This window comes from Myxocyprinus asiaticus, chromosome 37, assembly GCF_019703515.2.
Source record: "Myxocyprinus asiaticus isolate MX2 ecotype Aquarium Trade chromosome 37, UBuf_Myxa_2, whole genome shotgun sequence".
Classification (NCBI taxonomy): domain Eukaryota; kingdom Metazoa; phylum Chordata; class Actinopteri; order Cypriniformes; family Catostomidae; genus Myxocyprinus; species Myxocyprinus asiaticus.
The window spans coordinates 34,047,394-34,070,071 of record NC_059380.1 but is presented as its reverse complement, the minus strand read 5'-3'; the positions used below and the strand labels follow the sequence as shown (position 1 = coordinate 34,070,071).

Below are 22,678 nucleotides of genomic sequence, written 5' to 3'. Positions count from 1 at the left end.
ACAGCATTCAAAATAAACGTTTATTCCAAAGCCAAGAACATGTGCAGCATGCACTTTTCTATATGAAAACTAAAACATTTCAATAAAAATATAACTACAATACAACTAGATATTATTATACAAAATTTAAATAAAAAAAACAAACAGCAACATAATTTTAAAAGAAACAATCAAACTTTATACAACAAATAATTAAATAAAAATTCCTCAAATGAACAATTCACTCTTAGGCCCATTTTGTCATGACATTCCTGCAAAAATAACTCCATGTCATCCCTGAACACAAAATGAAATGTGAAGGGCTCTTTGGAAGCTTCTGATTGTTCCAGGAGATTGTTGAGGGCCTTTTCCTTGTCCTCTTCATCCATTGTAAGGAAAAGAGGCTCTTCCACTGGGCCCCTGAGCAGATGTCTGTTGGAATGGAGCCATTTCACAGCTTCTGTGATGTGTCGGACTACTGGGAGCTCCTTCATTAGAGAATATTAAAGAAAAATGTAATTTTAATATTTATTATAAATGTAATATTTGCAAAGATATATATATACACTGATATATATGTGTGTCTATATTTGAGACATACCTCACTGCTGCTAAGCGTAGTTTGTTCTCCACTTGGAAGGGCCTCTTGAAGGATTTCTCTACCGTAACATACATTTCTTGGTTAATTTAGAATTGGTCGGAAGGGGGTGCAAAGAGAAAACCCCAAAGTTCTCCAGAAGAATAAGAGTCCACCATATCCGTATGTTTGGAAAGTCACACTGGAAGACAAAAATATATAGAAATCTTGAAATATCAACTGCTACAACATCATAAAGGTCAATTACTTGAACTGTAATAACTTACAGATGTAAAATCAAAGGATGCTCCCAAAACAAGATGTAGAGCATACTGAAAAACAACAAAATCAAGAAAATTCTCTCTGTAAATGTCATAAATAAAAAATTGCCTCCTTGTTCTTTCTTTAACTGCAACTTAAGAAGCATACCAATCATTGGTTTATTTATATCAAAACATAATTTGTCTTACCATCAACATGAAGACTCCACAGTCCACATCACCAATTTGTTGGGGGACATCCTATAAAAAGGAGAAGCATGAGGTTAAATGTAAGGGTTTGACACTTGTCCCAACTTTAGCAAACTTCTTTATAACCAACCTTGTTTTTCAGTAGCATCCATGTGCCAGGAGCAATTTTGGCTGTCATCTTACTGCAACAAAAACACACAAATAATAAAAACAGATTTCTTAATATGCAAAGTTACATTGTGCGGTACAAATAGTTTGAAGCTCTGAATCCATGCAAAATCACAGCAGTCACCAGTATTTGGGTCTTTCTTGTAACAACTGTCACAGCATACAAAATCAGAACATCATGCAAGTAACCATTAACCAAGCTTCTTAAACTCTTGAACGGCACACTCTGAATGGCAAAGCTTGAATGCAATATTACGCAATATTAATATTTTTACACTGGTAAAATATTATGCTATAATTTATTGTGACTACATATATTAAACAAATACCTCAAGATATTCATACCTCCATGGACAACTGCCTTGTTGAAGTGGCTTTGAAGATGACTTTTTAATTCTTTTTAAAATGTAAAATTAATTTTAATTTTAAAAAGGGCAGTGGTAATTGCTGCAACACTTGTTGCACCGTTGCAGCTGAGGTAATGCGTCTCTTCTCTGAATTGTTATATGTCTCTACAAGAGATAAAAAAAAAAGCACCACACAATTATCTCAACTAAAAAAGTAACCAAACAGTCCACAGAAAATTTTTCATGTACAATAAAGCATGACAACAATTTCAAGCTTCAATAAGATGATAAAGCCATGCACAGATTCAGCATTTAGCAGATAAACACTTAACTTGATATATACGATAATTAATCACCACATAATGGCAAAAACATTACAAACAACTCACCGTGCTCTCCGCCATGCTAATCTCGTTGTCAATAACTCCCCCTCACTTCCGTTCTCTGGCTACGGTTCTGGCGCTGCTGTTCTGAAACAGCTGGTGCTGTGGGTCTGCAGCTGGATACTATTGGATATTTTGAATTTGGACTGCAGTACCCATTTCAAACGCTTGTTGTCAGTCTTACATATAGCACCTTTAAGGCATAGTTTCTTCTTGTGGCCCTCAGAAGGTGTGGTTTCACAACCTGCAGCAATTCGAAGATCTTGGTCCTTGGAATCCGGAATTTTCTTATGGTGACATCATCAGATAGAGAGTCAAGTGAGAAATGTGCCCTTATGAAGGCATTTATATACACTACCTGACTTCTGCATCGCCGTCTGTGTTCAAGCTGTAGGATTCTTTGTAAAGCCGCCACTGTTGAACATTTGATACACATAGATACTGTATTTATTAGGAGAGTCATTAATACACCTGCCACTGATGCACCTGAGGAATGGATAGAACCACCATGGGGGCTAATAATCATCTAAATTAACTAGCTAAATGTGAGTGTTTCATCAATGATTTGTGACAGTAATAGGGCACAGCTTAATTTGATTATCAAATTATTGTATTATGTAGACATAACAATACAAAGAGGGGGTAGTTTGTGTATGTCTGGAGGGCAGCTTAAAGTCAAAATGAAATCAAAACTGACCCTAATGCATTTATTAATACACATGTTCCTGGTGTGATGTGCACACTGAAAACCCTAATAAATTGACTCTACTCAACTAATTGAGTAAAGCTGTGTAATTAAGCTTTCTTATCTTCGTGTCCACATAGGCTGAACATATCTATTTAAGTTAATGTTACTTACTAGATGCAAGTAGACTTAATTCAGATTTGCTATTTAAATGTTTTTGTTTCAATGTATTAATTTTAATTGAATGGACTCAAATTTAGGTTATACAAGAACATAGCTTAACGGTGCACTCAGTAAATTTTTTGTTCGTGTCATCTTGGACTTACAGTGACACCTAGTGGTGTGGATGCAGCATTATTCAAAATCAGTAGTTTTCAGTTACAGATGCCATTATAGAAATTCACTGTTCACAATCAGCCATGATTAATTTAATCCAAGAGTGAAAGTGTCCAATAACAAGATGGTTACTGAGATCAAGCAAGTAGTATTCTGCTGGTCATGTGATTCTAAAATGGCAGCCCCGATGAGGGCACCCCTGCCCCATGTAGAATAAAATAGATTTTATAAGGTTACTGATAAGACTTTATAAGAGTCCTCATCTCATGTGAGTGGTCATGATTTTATACATATGTTTCAAAATTACAATTCATTTCTTTAGGAGTAAAACAATTTTAATGGGGGAAAAAATACTGACTGTTCCTTTAAATAATGAAGATTTTAACTTATTTTAGGTCAATCATTAAATGAACTTAATTCTCCACAGAAATGCGTATATGCCTGTACTTCAGTTGCACATGCAAAAATAGAACTGTGAAAGAGTTAACAGGGTCCATCTTCACCAAAGTGGGACACACATCACCCTGATGGTGACATCACAAGAAACAAATATTTGCAACAAAGCAATATAAATAATACTACAAAAGAGCTAAAATCTCTTTGAATTATTAATAATAAGTATTTAAATTACCCCATATGTTCCCTTTGATCAAGGAAACATAATTAAATAATTCAAGCACAAGGCATTGTGGCTATTCCCTGTAGCCTCAATTTTGTCCTTAATAGTTGGAGTTATTAACACTTAAAATCTTAAGTCTAAGGATTTTTAAGAATAATAAGTTCAAGGAACATTGATATTTGAGTTATGAGCCCGAAACTTGACATTTCATGTAGTATGTAATTAAGACAACTTGATTTTTCCAGCAATGACTACATAGGGATTATGGTGCACAATTCATCATTGCATGTTATTTCAAAGGACATAATGTATGCAGCCTGTCAAAATCTTGCCAATTAATGCAATAATTTAATGCTGCCCCATAAATGTAATACATTTTATGACAAATAATAGCAAATCATGAAAGATTTGAAAAATAAGCACCACTGGGATATATCAAGATGCTCTCGTGGGTGAACTTGACCTTAACCCTCCATGTTGCGGTCACCGTCTCGGTTCCCAGCAGGAAAAGGCTCAAATAAATATGGCTTAGTTCCTGAGACAATATTTTCATCCTCTACACAATCGACTGCAAACTCCCATTCAGGTCTGACTTCATTCTGGTATGAAACTGACATTATTCTCGATCCCAATTCAATCCTGATAGATAAAAATTAAGTCCCCAAAATAAAATCAATGTGTCAGTTTATTAAAAACGGCTGGTTTTTAGTTATTCATCAGTACAGTAAAACGATTGACAATGGTTATTTGTTAGGTGTTTTTGATGTTTAAGCTACATAAGACAGTTTGAGCTAATGAAATCAAATGAAAGTGATGTAAATTTGGCTGACATGATACCCCCACTGTTGCCAGCATGGGCCCAAAAATACTGCCAGTGAAGAAAATTAAGCACACGGGTAGTGTTTTGAGCTGTGTATGACATTTTTACAGCACCAATAGCATAGGTTTGTGAAGGAGGAACAATTAATCAAAGTCCTTTCTGTTAAAACTCTTTATTTAGTCAACAACTAGAAGAACAATAATTAATACTTAAAATCAGACATAGATATGAAACATTCTGAACTGTATCTAAACAATCAACATATCAGTTCTGTCCTGTGTGAATTCACACAGCTCAATTTAGGAAAAAAAAAGAGAGACAACTTTTCACACATCAAGACATCAACTGAGGCCCACGTTTGTTTCTATATATAAAAAGAAGACAATTAAAAATTGTCAATCGTGAGCAACACCTGAATATCATACTGGAAATGTATCAACATTCAATGTATAGAAAATACCATTGTAATATTTCAAAAAATCTAGGCTCACTACACTGATCAGGTGTAATTTGTAATATCAGAGGAAAATCAGGTATATGCAAATACCATTTATATGATCAAATATGATCTATCAAAGTACATAAGATAACTGTGTGCCCCAAATAACTTCAGCTGCAAACAACAAGTGTTGCAAATCTGCTTCCATCTTCACCCAAGGTAAAATTATCTGTCAGTTTCTGGTGCAAATAAAGATTTGGTTTGTCTATGAACATATGGCTTTGATGAATGAATATTCAAGTCACACAAATCTTCAGTTACAGGAGTTTCTGTGGGTACAAATTAGTAATTACTGAGCAATGAAGATTGCATATGTGGACAGAAAATAACAAATCAGACTCAAATAATTGAAAGCACAACATTACAAACATTTACATGAATAACAACTAACACATCAAATTAGAAGAGAATGTCAGTTTTAGCTTCAGTCATTAGGAATGTACAAATGTACAATAAACAAAGCTATAAAGTAATTCAGGTAACCTGATAAAATTTTTAACAGCCACAATTCTATCTCTTTAGGATGCCCTGCTGATAAAACTCCCAGCTTAAACCAGTCCAAGGTGGTTTGCTGGTCCTAGCAGGTGTAGGCTGGTCTAGCTGGTCACCAGGCCTCGCAAACTGGTGTGTAGCTGATGCACAAGCTGGTCTCATTGCCAAAATCCCTTTAAATCCAACAAAACAGACCTGCCTAACAAGCCTGACCAGACTGGAAGACCAGCTAACCACTTTAGGCTGGTTTAAGCTGTTTTCTTCAGCAGGTTGGACAACAATCCTAACAAAACACATTTTTTTTATCAAAAGAAGCACCTTTTTTTTCCACTTTTTTCCAACACCAATGCAAAACAACTAAAGAAGTTTTCAGTTTCCTCACATTTCCCACTCTCACTACTGTTCCTCAACCATAATTTCTTGTCCATGCAGGTTATTTTTATTGCTTTCCATGAGGGGTGGAGGGGTGCGGCCACATCTGTCCATCCTGTCTGATTCGAGATACAGCTCCTCAAAGAGGAGACGCTGGAGGTGTCGCTCTTCTCCACATGGTCAAAGTCCCGATTGCACTCCCAGTGCCCATCTCCATGCGAATGCATCCGTGTGGTGGACGGGGCAGTTGAGGTGTCTCGGCTTTCCGAGGGAGGCAGGTGGCTCTCCGAACTGCACTTGCTGTGAGAGTCAGCGCCTGTGTGTTAACACATCACACAAACAAAACACAACAACAAGAGCTTAGGTGATTAATTTCCGCAGCATCTGTCAGTGAGCAAGCTACACTTTCACTAATAAGAAGCTATGGCAACATTTACATAGCAGCAGAATTAGAGTCCTTAATATGGTTAAGTTTACATACAGTTTGGTTATAAATGAGAGTGACATCCACTTTCTATAATTGAACAGACTCCCTGTGTTATATGAACAGAACCGCACTGGACAACTAGTTATCTATAACATCCTACAGTGAAATTCTTTAATAATTTTATTCATGTATGGTTATGGTATCTCACAGAGATGGAGATATAAGCTGTGTCCAACCCGATTTCATGAAAATTCATACATAATTAACGAGTTGGCTATTTCGTATGGTCTTGCATGAAGTTGTCCGCATAAACTTGTACGACTTCATCACGTGCAAATTCACGGATGTCTAAAGCGGAAGTAATGCGATTTCCGCGCACGAGGCCTTAAGGACTTACTTATTAATTGTAAGGGGGTTCAGTGGAAAGGAGGAGGCGAGAACCGGCTTGACAACTTAAATAATAATTTAATGAACAATTTAAACAAAACACACAACCAAACACACAGCACAGCTGTCTGTAATTCTCTCTCTCTCGAACTGTCGTCCCCGGCCGCCTTTATCCCTCGTGCGCCCCATCAGGCTGATTGGGGACCGGGTGTGTCTCATTCCAGCCCGGCCCCGCCCTCCTCGGCTCTACACTCCTCCCGGCGTTGCCTCAGGCCGGGGAGCCCCCGGCATGACGTACATCCCCCCCACCCTTCCTCTCCGGGGGGGGGGGGTGCCTCATGCCCCGACTGCCGGCGGGTCCTCCTTCCTCGACCTGGGAAGGGAAAGGCCAACACGGAGCGACAGAGAGAGAGAGAGGAGTGAGAGAAAAAAAAACCTCACCGGTTCTCTGATGCGGCGTCGCGTGGTCCTCGATCACTACTCCACCCTCACAGGCGGACTGCAGCCGCTCCTTCCCGGGCGGACCGGAGTCAGACCTCCGATCCCCAGCGGACAGAACGCCCCTCCGCGTTCCCGGCGTCCTGTGGGGACTCTCCTCCGCCCCTGGCAGCGGCCCTACCACTCCAGGCGGTCGGGGAGTCACTTCCCTCCTCCCCCTGCGGATGGCGGTCTTCTCTCGACCCCTCCGTGTTCCCGGGGGACGGCAGGGCACTCCTCCGCCCCCGGCAGCGGCTCCCTCGCTCCAGGTGGTCGGGGAGTCCCGTCCCCACTCGCACCCGCGTCCGGGTGGTCGGGCTACTCCGTCCCCCGTCGGACGGCAGCGGCGCTCCCCTGGGTGGACGGCAGTGTCAAGGACCCTGCGACGGGAATCCCTCCTCCTTCCCGGGTTTCGGCACCAGTGTAAGGGGGTTCAGTGGAAAGGAGGAGGCGAGAACCGGCTTGACAACTTAAATAATAATTTAATGAACAATTTAAACAAAACACACAACCAAACACACAGCACAGCTGTCTGTAATTCTCTCTCTCCCGAACTGTCGTCCCCGGCCGCCTTTATCCCTCGTGTGCCCCATCAGGCTGATTGGGGACCGGGTGTGTCTCATTCCAGCCCGGCCCCGCCCTCCTCGGCTCTACATTAATATTATGCCCTTACCCAAACCCCTTATCTAAACCTAACCAATCAGTAGAGTGTGTAAACATGATAGGAAGCTGTTGTGTGTGACAGAAGCAAGTAATTGTCACATATTAGATGGAAACAATGTCCAGCGATGTCATTGGCTGTAGTGAAAGTCGTAGGAATTCAAACGAGTGCAGTCGCACGATATCATACGAATTAGCCAAATTTAGAAAAGTCGTACGAATCCTGACAATTTCGCCGTGAGAGTGTGTTGGCTGTGTCATCAAAAGGTTTTAGATCCAGTCACTGTCTTCCACTGAAGCTGCTCCTAGCGCTCCATTTTTGTGGTCTGGACACGTCCCAATGGCTAATTCATATTTACTGGGCGAACAGGCTTAATTTCGAAAAAAAAAAAAAAATTAGGACGAAAAGCTTTTTTGTACTGATAATGTGTTTGGTGATATTTCTCCTGCTTGTGCACATTACTGAAATTCGTGACCTAAGAAAACTCGACAAGTCGAAGAACATTGAAAATAGGTCAAAACTAATCATGGGAGTGGTCTGTATGTGACTTCATCTTTATTTATTTTCTGCTATAAGCTAAATTTTAAAACGATGCCGCGCATAGTAGAAACGGCAGCTTTGTTCACCTAGGGTGCTTGAGTTCGTTCAGGAGAAAAAAGTTTAGCGTTGTCCATTGAATAAACTAGGCTTTAGATTACTCCGAAGCCGCTGTCGTTTAATTAGGATTTAATGGATAATTTGGTGCCTCGATAGTACCCATTTATTAAAGAACGTTGTGTCATATGCCCTAAGACTTTTTGATGTTATTAAAGTCGCCACCCTTTGATATTCACTTTAGTCACTGTCACTGTGGTTACAGGTGTCGTTTATGGCTATCATGAGAATAGAAAATTTTGACTGTAATGGCTGTTAATAAATATGGTTGTTAGCGTAGCCTATTAAATCTTGCTAAGAATTCATGCCCTCCTCCTTTTAATAATTCCCTGAACATCTTCTCATTTTAGAGTGAGGAAGAGTAACTCATTCTCTTCTGTTTAATCAGCTATTCCAGGTTGTTTCTGCTGTGGTTCTACTTGTTAATTAGCAGTCGTGTGTGAGATGTGGTGGTGGAGAGGAGCAGATGAGTGTTTTTTAGTGTTTGCATGTGTAGACATTGGAAGTGTGTTAGAGTCAGTGTTGTATAAAGTTTCCAGTTGTCATACTTAAGTAAAAGTAAAGATACCTGCATGGAAATTGACTCAAGTAAAAGAACAGTTCATTAAACCCATGGAAACTTATTTGATTGGTGGTGCTCATCATTTACTCACCCTCATTCCATCCCATTTGTGTATGACTTTCTTTCATCTTCAGAACACATACAAAGATTTTTAGAAGAATATTTCAGCTCTATAGGTCAATTCAATGCAAGTGAATGGTGGCCAGACATTTCAAGCTACATAAAGCACATTAAGGGAGCATAAAGTTATCCATACTACTACAGTGGTTAAATCCATGTCCTCTGAAGCGATTCAGTTGGTTTTGAGTGAGAACAAACCAAATTGTAACTAATTTTCACTGTATATCTTGCCATTGCAATCTCTAGGCATGATCATGGTTTTGGGTGAGAACAAACCAAATTAACTCATTTTCACTGTATATCTTGCCATTGCAATTTCAAGGCACGATCATGATTTCACTTTCTAGTGCTTGATGCATGCGCAGAGCCCTAGATGTCGCTATAGGAAGTGTAATCAAGCTTGAAATCCTGATTGCCAAGGTGACTGCTAATGTCAAGATTTAAAGTGAAAAAGGAGTTATATTTTGGTCTATTCTCACCAAAAACCAATTGGATCCGTTCAGAAGACATTGGTGAAACCACTGGAGTCTTATGGATTACTCTTATGCTGCATTTATGTGCTTTTTGGAGCTTCAAAGATCTGGCCACCATTCACTTACATTGAATTAACCTACATAACAGCGATATACTTCCGGAAAAAAAATGAAAGTCATACACATCTTGGATCGAATGAGGGTGAGAAAATTATGAGAGAATTTTCATTTTTAAATAAACTATCCCTTTCATGGCGCATTCAAGTCACATCAGAATGATCATATTTATGGGATGAGTGTAAATGAACACTACAGTCCATAAAAATTGGAACACTGAAGGAGGGAGTTGAGTCATATTAGTGACCAGAAAAGAGACATTTGGGGGTGGGCTCTTTTCATTTGGGCCAATAAGCAACAACCCAGCAACCACCCAGAACACCCTGGCAACTGCAGAGCAATGGTCAAAAAAACACAGAAAACAACTTAACAACAGCATAGTAACAACCTGGCAACCACATTCTGTAGCAATGCGCCAAAACACACAGCAGAGATCACCTTGACAACTGCATAGCATGTCCTAGCAACCATCCAGAAAACCCTAGTTACCACATACTGTAGCATAAACGTGCTACAAAGCAAATATAACACTTTAGCAACCACCAGAAAACTAGTTTTGCTCAGGCAAAGACCATTCACATCTTCATAAAATATATATAAAAAAAATATTGTTGGACATTTTCATGAGCGCTGGTAATTATTCATACACATCATACCTTGTTTAAATGTAAAACCTAAACTAGGGTGACCATATTCTGGTGGGGAGGGGGAGTTTGGGGTGGGGTGGAATAATAGGGTTCAAAACATTGTTACTATGAATGCAAACTTTAATTCTCTATTAGCATAACATAAATATATATAAATAAATAAAAATTTCCAACATTCTTTTGAATGTCCATGTACTAAAATAAAATATTTTATGCCATGAGTGTACCTTCATTTACTATTACTATTATTTTGAATGGCCATGGAAAATGAAGCAATGTGATAACAATTTTACCAGGTCGCAAAAAGTAGTCCGTTAATTTACCTGATAAACTTTCACCTTCTGCTGACCCTTTATGCTTCGCACAGCTAATGTGTGCTTCTAAATCACTTGCACCTTTATTAGCAGTTGACACATAAGTGGCAGCTTTACATGTCATACATTCTGCTTCCCACGGATCTCGACCTGGACGAAAGCATGGGAATTTTTTGTGCAAATCTTCTGTAAATTTGCACTTTTGTTTGGGCATTGTTTCCACTCAGCTGTCATTTGCTGCTACTGTCAAGCAACTGTTTGATGCCGAACACAACAGCGCTTCGCGTGTTCACAGAGAGATTGACAGGCAGGAATTTGGCCAATAGTTGCTGCAAGCCTCTTATAATCGACCAATTGGTGTGCGAGAAGGCGGGACTTACAAAGAGGGGTTAAAGCAATGCAAATATGCGCACACACACAATGAATTATTAGACCAGATGCACATCATAATGCAACTAAAGCCGAATCCCGGACATTTTCGCAAATTTAGAAATCCCGGCCGGAGGCTTTTTTAAGGTCCGAAAAAGAGGACATGTCCGGAAAAAGAGGACATATGATCACCCTACCTAAATGTATGTGATTGACTTTTATATATGAACACGTCTCCTGCAAAGGCGGGAAACTGATCGCACATAACTTAATTATTTAACAGCTTTCATAATATTTAAGCCTAAATTTATCAAATTAGTCAAAAAAAAAAAACAAAAAAACTAAAAAGAAATGTAACTCACATGGGCAATTTCTTGTCTTGCCCAGTGGAGACAGACGACGGAACTAGTGATGGGTCATTCATGAACGATTCGTTCATTTTGAACGAATCTTTTCTATGACTCGGAAGAATGAGTAGTCTCAGAGAGTGCTTCGTTTATTTTGTCGCAGCCTCGCATGTGCAAAATCCGTGCTCGTGTTTCCTTCATTTGCCCCGGGACAGCTCTGTTCAGGAAACATACTTCGGGTACAAGTCCTTCATTGCCGCAAAGTCTCTGTATTGCAAACATAAGTTAAGCTGCGTTCACACTGCCAGCGACTTTGTCGCTGCATGTCGCCAGTGGCTGGCGGTTAGGTCGCTAGTGGTGTGTATGGAGAGTCTAAACAGCACTGTTTCTTTACAATTAATATTAATACAATTAATATTATTATAAAAATATTAGTAAGGTTATTAATATGGTATGTTAATTCATATATCTGATCATTTATATGGTTTCGTTTGCATGTAACACATTTTCAAAACAAATTATTTAATAGTTAATTTTACAGGCTATTTGATGATTTAAACCTACTCGGAATCCCCGCGATCTCAGATACACCTTTCCATCCATCATTTTTCTTAAATATGTCCCTGTACGTGGGCAGATACATATCATATAACACTAGTAAATTGATAACAGCAAGGATTAGTCTTTCCTCCACCTTTCCTTCACTGCAGGAGCTGAGAGAGAGAAGGATAGCGTGAGCTCTACCGTCTTCTCTCATATTGGCTGTCGCTCTTCTTTTGCATAAAGTTAAACATTTCTCAACTTTGTCATGTCGCTGGACACGCCCACATCCGGTCGGTAGCGATCGCCATCGCTCGTGTCGCCAGAAGTCGCCAGCTCTCATTGAAAATGAATGAAATGAGGTTGTTTTGTAGCTACGTGTCGCTGGCAGTGTGAACGCAGAACTTAATACTTTCTTAATGCTCCCAACAAGCAGTTTGAGATGCATTATTTTTGCCCTTACAGACACACGAAGTGTTTCTGGTCACTAATTTTAGCTTCTTTATTTCTTGCAATTCATAACTTTGTGAATATTTCTGTCATGATGTTTTTTCCCTTCCCATTGAATCTGGTAATAAAAAGTAATATTTTAAACTTTGTTTAACTTTTATCTTCTCGTCAGAAAATATCATAGACTACAAGAGCTATAAGGAAACCCCATATTATTTACTTGTTTATTGTGTTGATTTTAAATAAACTGTAATTTATTTTTCCTTCATGATGCATCCCCTCGTTGTATTATTTATTTATTTCTTCTTATGTTCTTGATGGGAATAGTCCCAAATCAAGCATTAATTAATTATTAACTAATTTTACACTTGGGATAAAATATCGTGTCAACACTTCCTGCATGAAATACATGAAAATAATTCATCATGACAATTCTTATGATTTTAAAAATAAATGTATTGCTATACTGACATGTACTGATCACCATACAAACAACTGCAAAAATAATGAAAAAAGACCAGTAATTGTCACTCGTGAACAAGTGCTAAGCCTGGAGGTCACGTGTCAAATGAACGAAGACTCAGATCAAAACTCCGTAGACCGACTCGGGAGGTGAACTAATCAATTATGTTTCCTGTAGAGCCTATGTCACATGATGGACGAAATTACTTGAAAAAGATTCGTTCATTTTGCTGAACCAGACTCAAAGATCCAAGTCAGTAAAATGATCCGATCTTCCCATCACTAGACGAAACACTTAATCTGGCGCGTGCTTCGCTTGTGATTTTGATTCAGATTTGTGACTCGCTAAACGAATCATTCAGACAGATTTTTGAATCTTTTTGTTTAGTTCAAATTAATCAAATTTAAAAGATTTGACTCATCGCTGAACTATCGCTGATCTGCATGCATTTTTGCACATACAGCTGTTATTTTTTTGCGGTGTTCAGTCGCAAAAGTAACGAAAGGATCTGGAGAAATTTATCGGAGTAAAAGTATCAATTTTCTCTTCCAAATGTGGTGAAGTGAAAGTAAAATTCAAAAAAAATATTTATACACAAGTAAAGTACAAATATTAAAAAAAATGAATTATTTGTACTTTGTTACTATACACCTCTGGTTGGAGTGTGTGAAAACAAAACCTTTCTAGATAATTAGATTTCATTTTTTTCTGAAGACAATGAGCTTTATTCATAAAACACGACCAACAAACACATTTCTGTGAAAAATTGTTCACAGAAATGCAACAATGTGAATTGTTACATTGAACTCAATGGAAAGAATGGTTTCTGCCCATGCAAAAGTCGCCTCCACAAGGCTTGGGTGTACTTGGTGGTTGCCATTGTTGCTAAGATGTGAGTGTTTTTATTATGTTGCTATACAGTACGGTTATTAGGGTGTTCTGGGTGGTTGCCATGTTGTTGCTATGCAGTTGCTAAGGTGTTCAGAGTATTTTTAGTATGTTGTTATACCTATGGTTACTAAGGTGTTCTGGGTGGTTGCCTTTTTGTTGCTATGCTGTTGCTAAGGTGTTCTGAAAGTTTGAATATTTTTGCTATTGACCTGTTTCAGTGACCACCGCCATATTTGTGACCAACAGTGGGAGGAAACAATGGCGCTGAATGGAAAACACCAGAAAAACTAGAAAAATCAAGAAAAAAAAAAAAAAAATGCTTTTGATCCATGCCAAGTTCCAGGAAAGGTGTGTACAAGTCTGAAGACAGCACAAATATTGCCAAATTTAACTTTCGTGGATATTTAAATATATTTTATCCACGATTCATCTCCGCACACCAGCGAGTCTGATATGACCGGCGATACACACGTCCAGTGGTACATCACCATAAACATCTCTCATTCAAGTCATTTTTATTTGTATAGCACTTTTCACAACACACATCGTTTCAAAGCAGCTTTACAGAAAATCATGCTTTAACAGAAAATGAAACTGTAATATCTATAAAGTAGACTTCTAAAATTCAGAAGTTACAAATGTTTGTGTTGTTTTCTGGTCTGATTTGGTCACAATATTACAAAACGTCTGTGATGATACCATATGTAGGAATATAAAAGCTGCTCATGAAGGATACACAGAAAGCGACCGAGGCATATTAGTGTATTTGACTAATATGTTTACATTGTAGTCTGGTGGTGTGAATAAGTCTGTGCTTCATAATCTTATGATGTGTTGTTTATTGACTAACAGTATATACACATTAAATATATGCTATATATTCACATTCTAGTGCTTTTTATTTATTACAATGTTACAATTATGACATACCTTTATACAGTCTGGATGTTATGAATAACATTGTCCTATGTGTATTACCAGATTAATTGTATCCATATCAATGATGTTATAAATATAATTGACACGTGTACAGATAACTGACATGTCTGAATAATTGAGCAAAGACCTACAAGTGTTTTATTATCTGCTCTCCCCTTTCATCACTGCTTGACTTTCGTGAAAAGAAGCCTTGTCACTTAAAAGATAAAACTTTATTGAAAGAAAAATTACATTTTGGCTCTGGTAATTTAACAGCAGTATCAACTTTTCAAGATTTATAAATAGAAATTAAAAATTTGCAATCTTTTGCTGCACCCCACAGTACAGCATACTGAAGGCATATGGAATTTTGGTCACAAACATGGCGATGCAGCCATACAGTGACATCACCTGAAACAGATCAATACAGTATGTTCACTAGTGTGTTCTGGGTGGATGCCGTGTTGTTGCTATGCAGTTGCTAAGGTGTTCTGAGTGTTTTTTAGTATGGTTGCAAGGGTGTTCCGAGTCATTTCTATAGTGTTGCTAAGGGGTTGCTAGGATGTTCTGCATAGTTGCATACTGGCCCAAGTCAAAAGAGCCCATCCCCAAGTCTCTATAACATTCTGGTCCTTAAATACGGTCCCATTCATCAAAACACACTGGTTTTGCCCGGGTAAACTGCACCACTGATGTGTTTACCAGAAAATGTAAAAACCTAGTTCTTATTCCAGTTCAATACTGAAAAAACATTAAAACATGAGGCACAGTTTTTTGTAGATATACTAATCTATTACTGCAGGGTACACAGTAATTCCAACACACACACACACACACACACACACAAGTTTACGGTATGGGAGAGGACAGCATACTAACAGACTGAAAGAGGCACCACACACTACCTTTTTTTTTAACACACTTTGAGACATGTGTGTGTGTGTGTGTGTGTGTGTGTGCTCTTGCTGCCTGTGAGGGGACCCCACACCCTCAACGTCAGCATGTCTAAGTTACAAACGCATCAGTACCGCCTGCTTCTCAGCCTTTTTTCTGCTTATGTCAGAGCTTTTAAGATGAAGGGAAGGTTTGAGTGTTTGTGTGTCTATTAGATCACTTGTGTTTATCTACCCACTGCTCTTCCTGTCAATGTGGCATTTTTCTAAGTAGGGAAGGACAGATTAGATGAAGGGGGAATAGCAAAGGATGACAGGGAGGAGTATTTGAAAAAGAGAGAGAGATAAAAAAAGATGAAGCAGTGATAGAGTCAGGGTCAAAACAAAAGTGTCCTTCATATGCAATCAACATGCGTACTCAACAACATACTAGAGTTGGGCAAAAAATATTCACAGTATACTGTATTCACACTGATTTTGCTGGCAATATAAATGTAGACCTTTTAATTAGACCTTATAATTAGACAAGTTTCACAAGTATGAGGACATTAAGACAATGATGCTTTAATTGCATATCTGATTTAACCTTCCAGAAATACTGTTAGAGTTGGCAAGTTGGAATAATTTTTGTGAATCACTTCAAAGTGACTTTTTATTTGTGTCGTCATTCAAAAATGTTGTTGGACGTCCCAGGGCTTGGCACTTTTCAATTTTATTAAAATATATTTAGGTAAATGCTTATAACAAAGTATTTGTAGGTTTGTGCATATAAACAAAACTTATTAAATATAATTTTCCCTGTGTTCATTTAGTGAAAAACAGTGTGGAAAGCAGGTCTTTATTTTTATCTAAATTTTTTACTGTGTTTTAAAAAAACATTCTGAATCTATTTGGAAACAATGGCTGTTTGGTTGAAATTTAGAACCCACTGATTGAACATGACCCTTTGAAGCCATTTCCTGTGGGAGGATTTACTGTGCCATATCAATAAATAAATCTTTCATTAAAAGCATCAATATATATATATATGTCACTATTAGTGCTGTCGACGGTAACGCATTAACACATGCGATTAATTAAAAAATGTAATGTGTTAATTTTTCTTAATCGTGATTAACACACTATTAATATAGCATTAACCAACACTTCTTGGGAGGGTGGAACCTTTGTAATGTGTTCGCCCTGGAGGCATTACACTGACAGACAAACCACAAAAACACACAACAGCGCTTCCTATGTAAGGTGCATTTTAATTACCACAGAAGCACATCTTAACTATTACCAAAATGCAGAATGAGATGTTTTTGTTAACAAGTGTGGAGTTCAAAGTGGCATTTAATGCTGCCGTTGACACTCTGACACGAATCATGAAGCAGCCTCACAGTTGCTGTAGGAAAGCGGATAGTCAAAGTCCACCGGCTGATTAATATTGTGGAGGATGAGAGTTTAAGAGATTTAATGCCCACTGCAATAAATATGCAACCTATGTGGGCACTAGTTCTTTCAAAATGTCAAACTCCCACTTAGACTTTGGGAAACGTTTAATATTTCTTGAATTGGTGCTATTTTACAGAATCTTTATACTGTGGAAGGCTTTGTTTGGAAAATGTTAATAAACCATCATTTTGTTACATATTGTTTCGCTCACTTTCCTAAAATGGAAATAAATGCATTTTGACAGGAAAAGAAGTATATACAGTTGAAGTCAGAAGTTTACATACACCTTAGCTAAATACATTTAAACTCAGTTTTTTACAATTCCTGACATTTAATTGTAGAAAATATTCCCTGTCTTAGGTCAGTTAGGATCACTACTTTATTTTAAGAATGTGAAATGCCAGAATAATAGTAGAGAGAATTATTTATTTCAGCTTTTATTACTTTCATCACATTCCCAGTGGGCAAGAAGTTTACATACACTTTGTCAGTATTTGGTAGCATTGCCTTGAAATTGTCTAACTTGGGTCAAATATTTTGTGTAGCCTTCCAAAAGCTTCTTACAATAAGTTGCTGGAATTTTGTCCCAGTCCTCCAGACAGAACTGGTGTAACTGAGTCAGGTTTGTAGGCCTCCTTGCTCACACATGCTTTTTCAGTTCTGCCCACAAATTTTTATATCGGAATGAGATCAGGGCTTTGTGATGGCCACTCCAAAACCTTGACTTTGTTGTCCTTAAGCCATTTTGCTACAACTTTGCTTGGGTCATTGTCCATTTGGAAGACCCATTTGCGACCGAGCTTTAACTTCCTGGCTGATGTCTTGAGATGTTGCTTCAATATATCCACATCACTTTCCTTCCTCATGATGTCATCTATTTTGTGAAGTGCACCAGTCCCTCCTGCAGCAAAGCACCCCCAAAACATGATGCTGTCACCCCCATGCTTCACGGTTGGGATGGTGTTCTTCGGCTTGTAAGCGTCACCCTTTTATCTCCAAACATAACGATGGTCATTATGGCCAAAGAGTTCAATTTTTGTTTCATTAGACCAAAGGACATTTCTCCTAAAAGTAAGATCTTTGTTTCCATGTGCACTTGCAAACTGTAGTCTGGCTTTTTTATGGTGGTTTTGGAGCAGTGGCTTCTTCCTTGCTGAGCAGCCTTTCAGGTTATTTCAATATAGGACTCGTTTTACTGAGGATATAGATACTTGTCTACCTGTTTCCTCCAGCAATTTTACACGGTCCTTTGTGTTGTTCTGGGATTGATTTGCACTTTTCGCACCAAACTACGTTCATCTCTAGGAGACAGAATGCGTCTCCTTCCTGAGCGGTATGATGGCTACGTGGTCCCATGGTATTTATACTTGCGTACTATTGTTTGTACAGATGAATGTGGTACCTTCAGGAATTTGGAAATTGCTCCCAAGGATAACCCAGACTTGTGGAGGTCCACAAATGTTTTTTTTTTTTTTTTGAGGTCTTTGATTTCTGTGGATTTTCCCATGATGTCAAGCAAAGAGGCACTGAGTTTGAAGGTAGGCCTTAAAATACAACCACAGGTACACCTCCAATTCAGCACATCTCCTATCAGAAGTTAATTGGCTAATTGTCTAAAGGCTTGACATCATTTTCTGCAATTTTCCAAGCTGCTTAAAGGCACAGTTAACTTAGTGTATGTAAACTTCTGACCCACTGTAATTATGATATAATCAGTTAAAAGTGAAACAATCTGTCTGTAAACAATTGTCAGAAAAATTACTTGTGTCATGCACAAAGTAGATGTCCTAAACGACTTGCCAAAACTATAGTTTGCTAAATTTAAATCTGTGGAGTGGTTAATAAAAATTAGTTTTAATGACTTCAACCTAAGTGTATATAAACTTCTGACTTCAACTGTACAGTGTCAAATTTCAGCATTTTCGAAATCTGCGATTAATTGCAATTAGCTACAAAAACTATGATTCATCGCGATTAAAAAATGTATCTACTGACAGCTCTAGTCATTATCTTTCAATAAATAAATCAAGAAATGTGTCAATAAATATATAAATAACATATAAAATAAATTGTTTGCTTTTATTTATTTATTGACATATACTGTATACTTATTTTTCTATTGACACATTTCATGATTTATTTATTGATTGATGCATTTGTTTAATTGTTGAAACATTTTTATGATTTATTTATTTATTGAAAGATACACTATATTGCCAAAAGTATTCGCTCACCCATCCAAATAATTGAATTCAGGTGTTCAAATCACTTCCATGGCCACAGGTGTATAAAATGAAGCACCTAGGCATGCAGACTGCTTCTACAAACATTTGTGAAAGAATGGGCCGCTCTCAGGACCTCAGTGAATTCCTGCGTGGTACTGTGATAGGATGCCACCTGTGCAACAAGTCCAGTCGTGAAATTTTCTCACTACTAAATATTCCACAGTCAACTGTCAGTGGTATTATAACAAAGTGCAAGCGATTGGGAATGACAGCAACTCAGCCACGAAGTGGTAGGCCACGTAAAATGACAGAGCGGGGTCAGCGGATGCTGAGGCGCATAGTGTGCAGAGGTCGCCAACTTTCTGCAGAGTCAATCGCTACAGACCTCCAAATTTCATGTGGCCTTCAGATTAGCTCAAGAACAGTGCGTAGAGAGCTTCATGGAATGGGTTTCCATGGCCGAGCAGCTGCATCCAAGCCATACATCACCAAGTGCAATGCAAAGCGTCGGATGCAGTGGTGTAAAGCACGCCGCCACTGGACTCTAGAGCAGTGGAGACGCGTTCTCTGGAGTGACGAATCACGCTTCTCCATCTGGCAATCTGATGGACAAGTCTGGGTTTGGCGGTTGCCAGGAGAATGGTACTTGTCTGACTGCATTGTGCCAACTGTGAAGTTTGGTGGAGGGGAGATTATGGTGTGGGGTTGTTTTTCAGGAGCTGGGCTTGGCCCCTTAGTTCCAGTGAAAGGAACTCTGAATGCTTCAGCATACCAAGAGATTTTGGACAATTCCATGCTCCCAACATTGTGGGAACAGTTTGGGGATGGCCCCTTCCTGTTCCAATATGACTGCGCACCAGTGCACAAAGCAAGGTCCATAAAGACACGGATGAGCGAGTTCGGTTTGGAAGAACTTGACTGGCCTGCACAGAGTCCTGACCTCAACCCGATAGAGCACCTTTGGGATGAATTAGAGCGAAGACTGCGAGCCAGGCCTTCTCGTCCAACATCAGTGTCTGACCTCACAAATGCGCTTCTGGAAGAATGGTCAAAAATTCCCATAAACACACTCCTAAACCTTGTGGAAAGCCTTCCCAGAAGAGTTGAAGCTGTTATAGCTGCAAAGGGTGGGCCGACGTCATATTAAACCCTATGGATTAAGAATGGGATGTCACTTAAGTTCATATGCGTCTAAAGGCAGATGAGCGAATACTTTTGGCAATATAGTGTATATTGACATACATATTGATGCTTTTAATGAAGGATTTATTAATTAATATGGCACACTGAGTCCTCCAAATTTTCAGAGCAAATACTGCACATATTGAAATATACTGTATATTAAATATCATCAAAATGCTGAGAAATATAAATATATATTTATAATATCCTGTATATATACAGTATTTATATGTTTTAAAGGGAGACAGTATATATATATATATATATATATATATATAGTGTATATACAGTGCATTCATAAAGTATTTAGACCCCTTCATTTTTTTCACATTTTGTTATGTTGCAGCCTTATGCTAAATTTTTTCACATCAATCTACACTCCATACCCCATAATGACAAAGCAAAAAACAGATTTTTTATAACTTTGCAAATTTATTAAAAAGAAAATACTGAATGTGAATATCACATTGACATAAGTATTAAGACCCTTAACGCAGTACTTAGTTGAAGCACCTTTGGCAGCGTTTACAGCCTCAAGTTTTGTTGAGTATGATGCGACAAGCTTTGCACACCTTGATTTGGGGATTTTCTGCCATTCAAGCTCTGTCAGGTTGTATAGGGACCGTCGGTGGACAGACATTTTCATGTCTCTCCAGAGATATTTGATTGGGTTCAAGTACGGGCTCTGGCTGGGCCACTCAAGGACATTCACAGAGTTGTCCCAAACCCTCTTGAGTTCTCTTGGCTGTGTGCTTAGGGTCATTGGCTGTGTGCTTAGGGTCATTGTCCTGTTGGAAGGTGAACCTTTGGCCCGGTCTGAGGTCCTGAGCACTCTGGACCAGGTTTTCATAAAGGATATCACTGTATTTTGATGCGTTCAGCTTTCCTTCAACCCTGACCAGTCCCCCAGTCCTTGCCACTAAAAAACACCCCTACAGCATGATGCAACCACCACCATGCTTCACCACTGGGGTGGTGTTGTGCAGGTGATAAGTGGTGCCTGGTTTCCTCCAGACATGATGATTGGAATTGAGGCCAAACAGTTCAATCTTCATTTCATCAGACCAGAGAATCTTGTTTCTCATTGTCTGAGAGTCCTTTGGGTGCTTTTTTGTGTCTTGCACTGAAAAGAGGCTTCTGTCTGGCCACTCTACCATAAAGCCCAGATCGGTGGAGCGTTGCAGCGATGGTTGTCCTTCTGTAAGTTTCTCCCATCTCCACACATGATGTCTGGTGCTCAACCAGAGTGACCATCGGTTTCTTGGTCACCTCTCTTACCAAGGCCCTTCTCCCCTGATTGCTCAGTTTGGCCAGGCGGCCAGCTCTACGAAGAGTACTGGTTGTTCCAAACTGGTTGTTAAGAATTATGGAGGTCACTGTGCACTTAGAAATCTTCAATACAGCCGAAATTGTTTTGTAGCCTTCCCTAGATCTGTGTCTCGACACAATCCTGTCTCTGAGCTCTGCAGGCAGTTCCTTTGACCTCATGGCTTGTTTTTTGCTCTGATATGCATTTTCAGCTGTGAGACCTTATATAGACAGGTGTGTACCTTTCCAAATCATGTCCAATCAATTGAATTTTCCACAGGTGGACTCCAATCAAAGTGTATAAAAATCTCAAAGATGATCAAGAGAAATGGAATGCACCTGAGCTAAATGTCAAGTGTCATAGCAAAGGTTCTGAATACTTATGTCAATGTGATATTTCAGTTTTTTCTTTTTAATACATTTTCAAAGTTATCAAAAATCTGGTTTTAGCTTTGTCATTATGGGGTATTGTCACGTTTATGTGTTTTGTTCATGTTTTGTGTTCATGTCTTTTATTTTGAAAGTTTAATTCCTGTTTCATTGCCATGTCATGTGATCTGTTCCGTCATGTGATCCTCTCTTGTTCCATGTGTTTTGTTCTCATTGGTTTGTGTTCATGAGTCTTGTTATCTTGTTATCAGTTGTGTTTTGTCATTGGTTCATGTTTCATTGTCTTATTATTAGTTCAGTCTTGTGATTGGTTATCTTGTTTACTTGTTACCCATGTCTGTATATTTAGCCCTGATGTTTGCCATTGTTCTGGGTCAGGTATTGTTTGTGTAGTGTCGTGTCAAGTTTAGTCAAGTTTAGTCAAGTATAGTCAAGTCCATGTTCATGTTTTGTTATGTTTCACGTCTCGATGCCACTGTAAATAAACTGCACTTGGGTTCTTCACATCATCATCGTCTTCATCTGCCTGTCATTACCAGCGATCATTACAGAATACCTGACCTAACTATGAACTCAGCAGTCCAGCTCCTGCGCCTATGTCAGGAGAATCGTCCCCTGGAGGATTATGTTGAGGAGTTTTGTGGACTTTGTTGCCAGGTGGCCTTTAATGATATTGCCC

General features: G+C 38.7%; 1 pseudogene; it reads right to left on the bottom strand.

Annotated features, from left to right (window-relative positions):
- Positions 1–5,771: 5,771 nt before the first annotated feature.
- Positions 5,772–22,678, bottom strand: part of LOC127428023 (testis-expressed protein 264 homolog) — a 119,360-nt pseudogene continuing 102,453 nt past the window's right edge.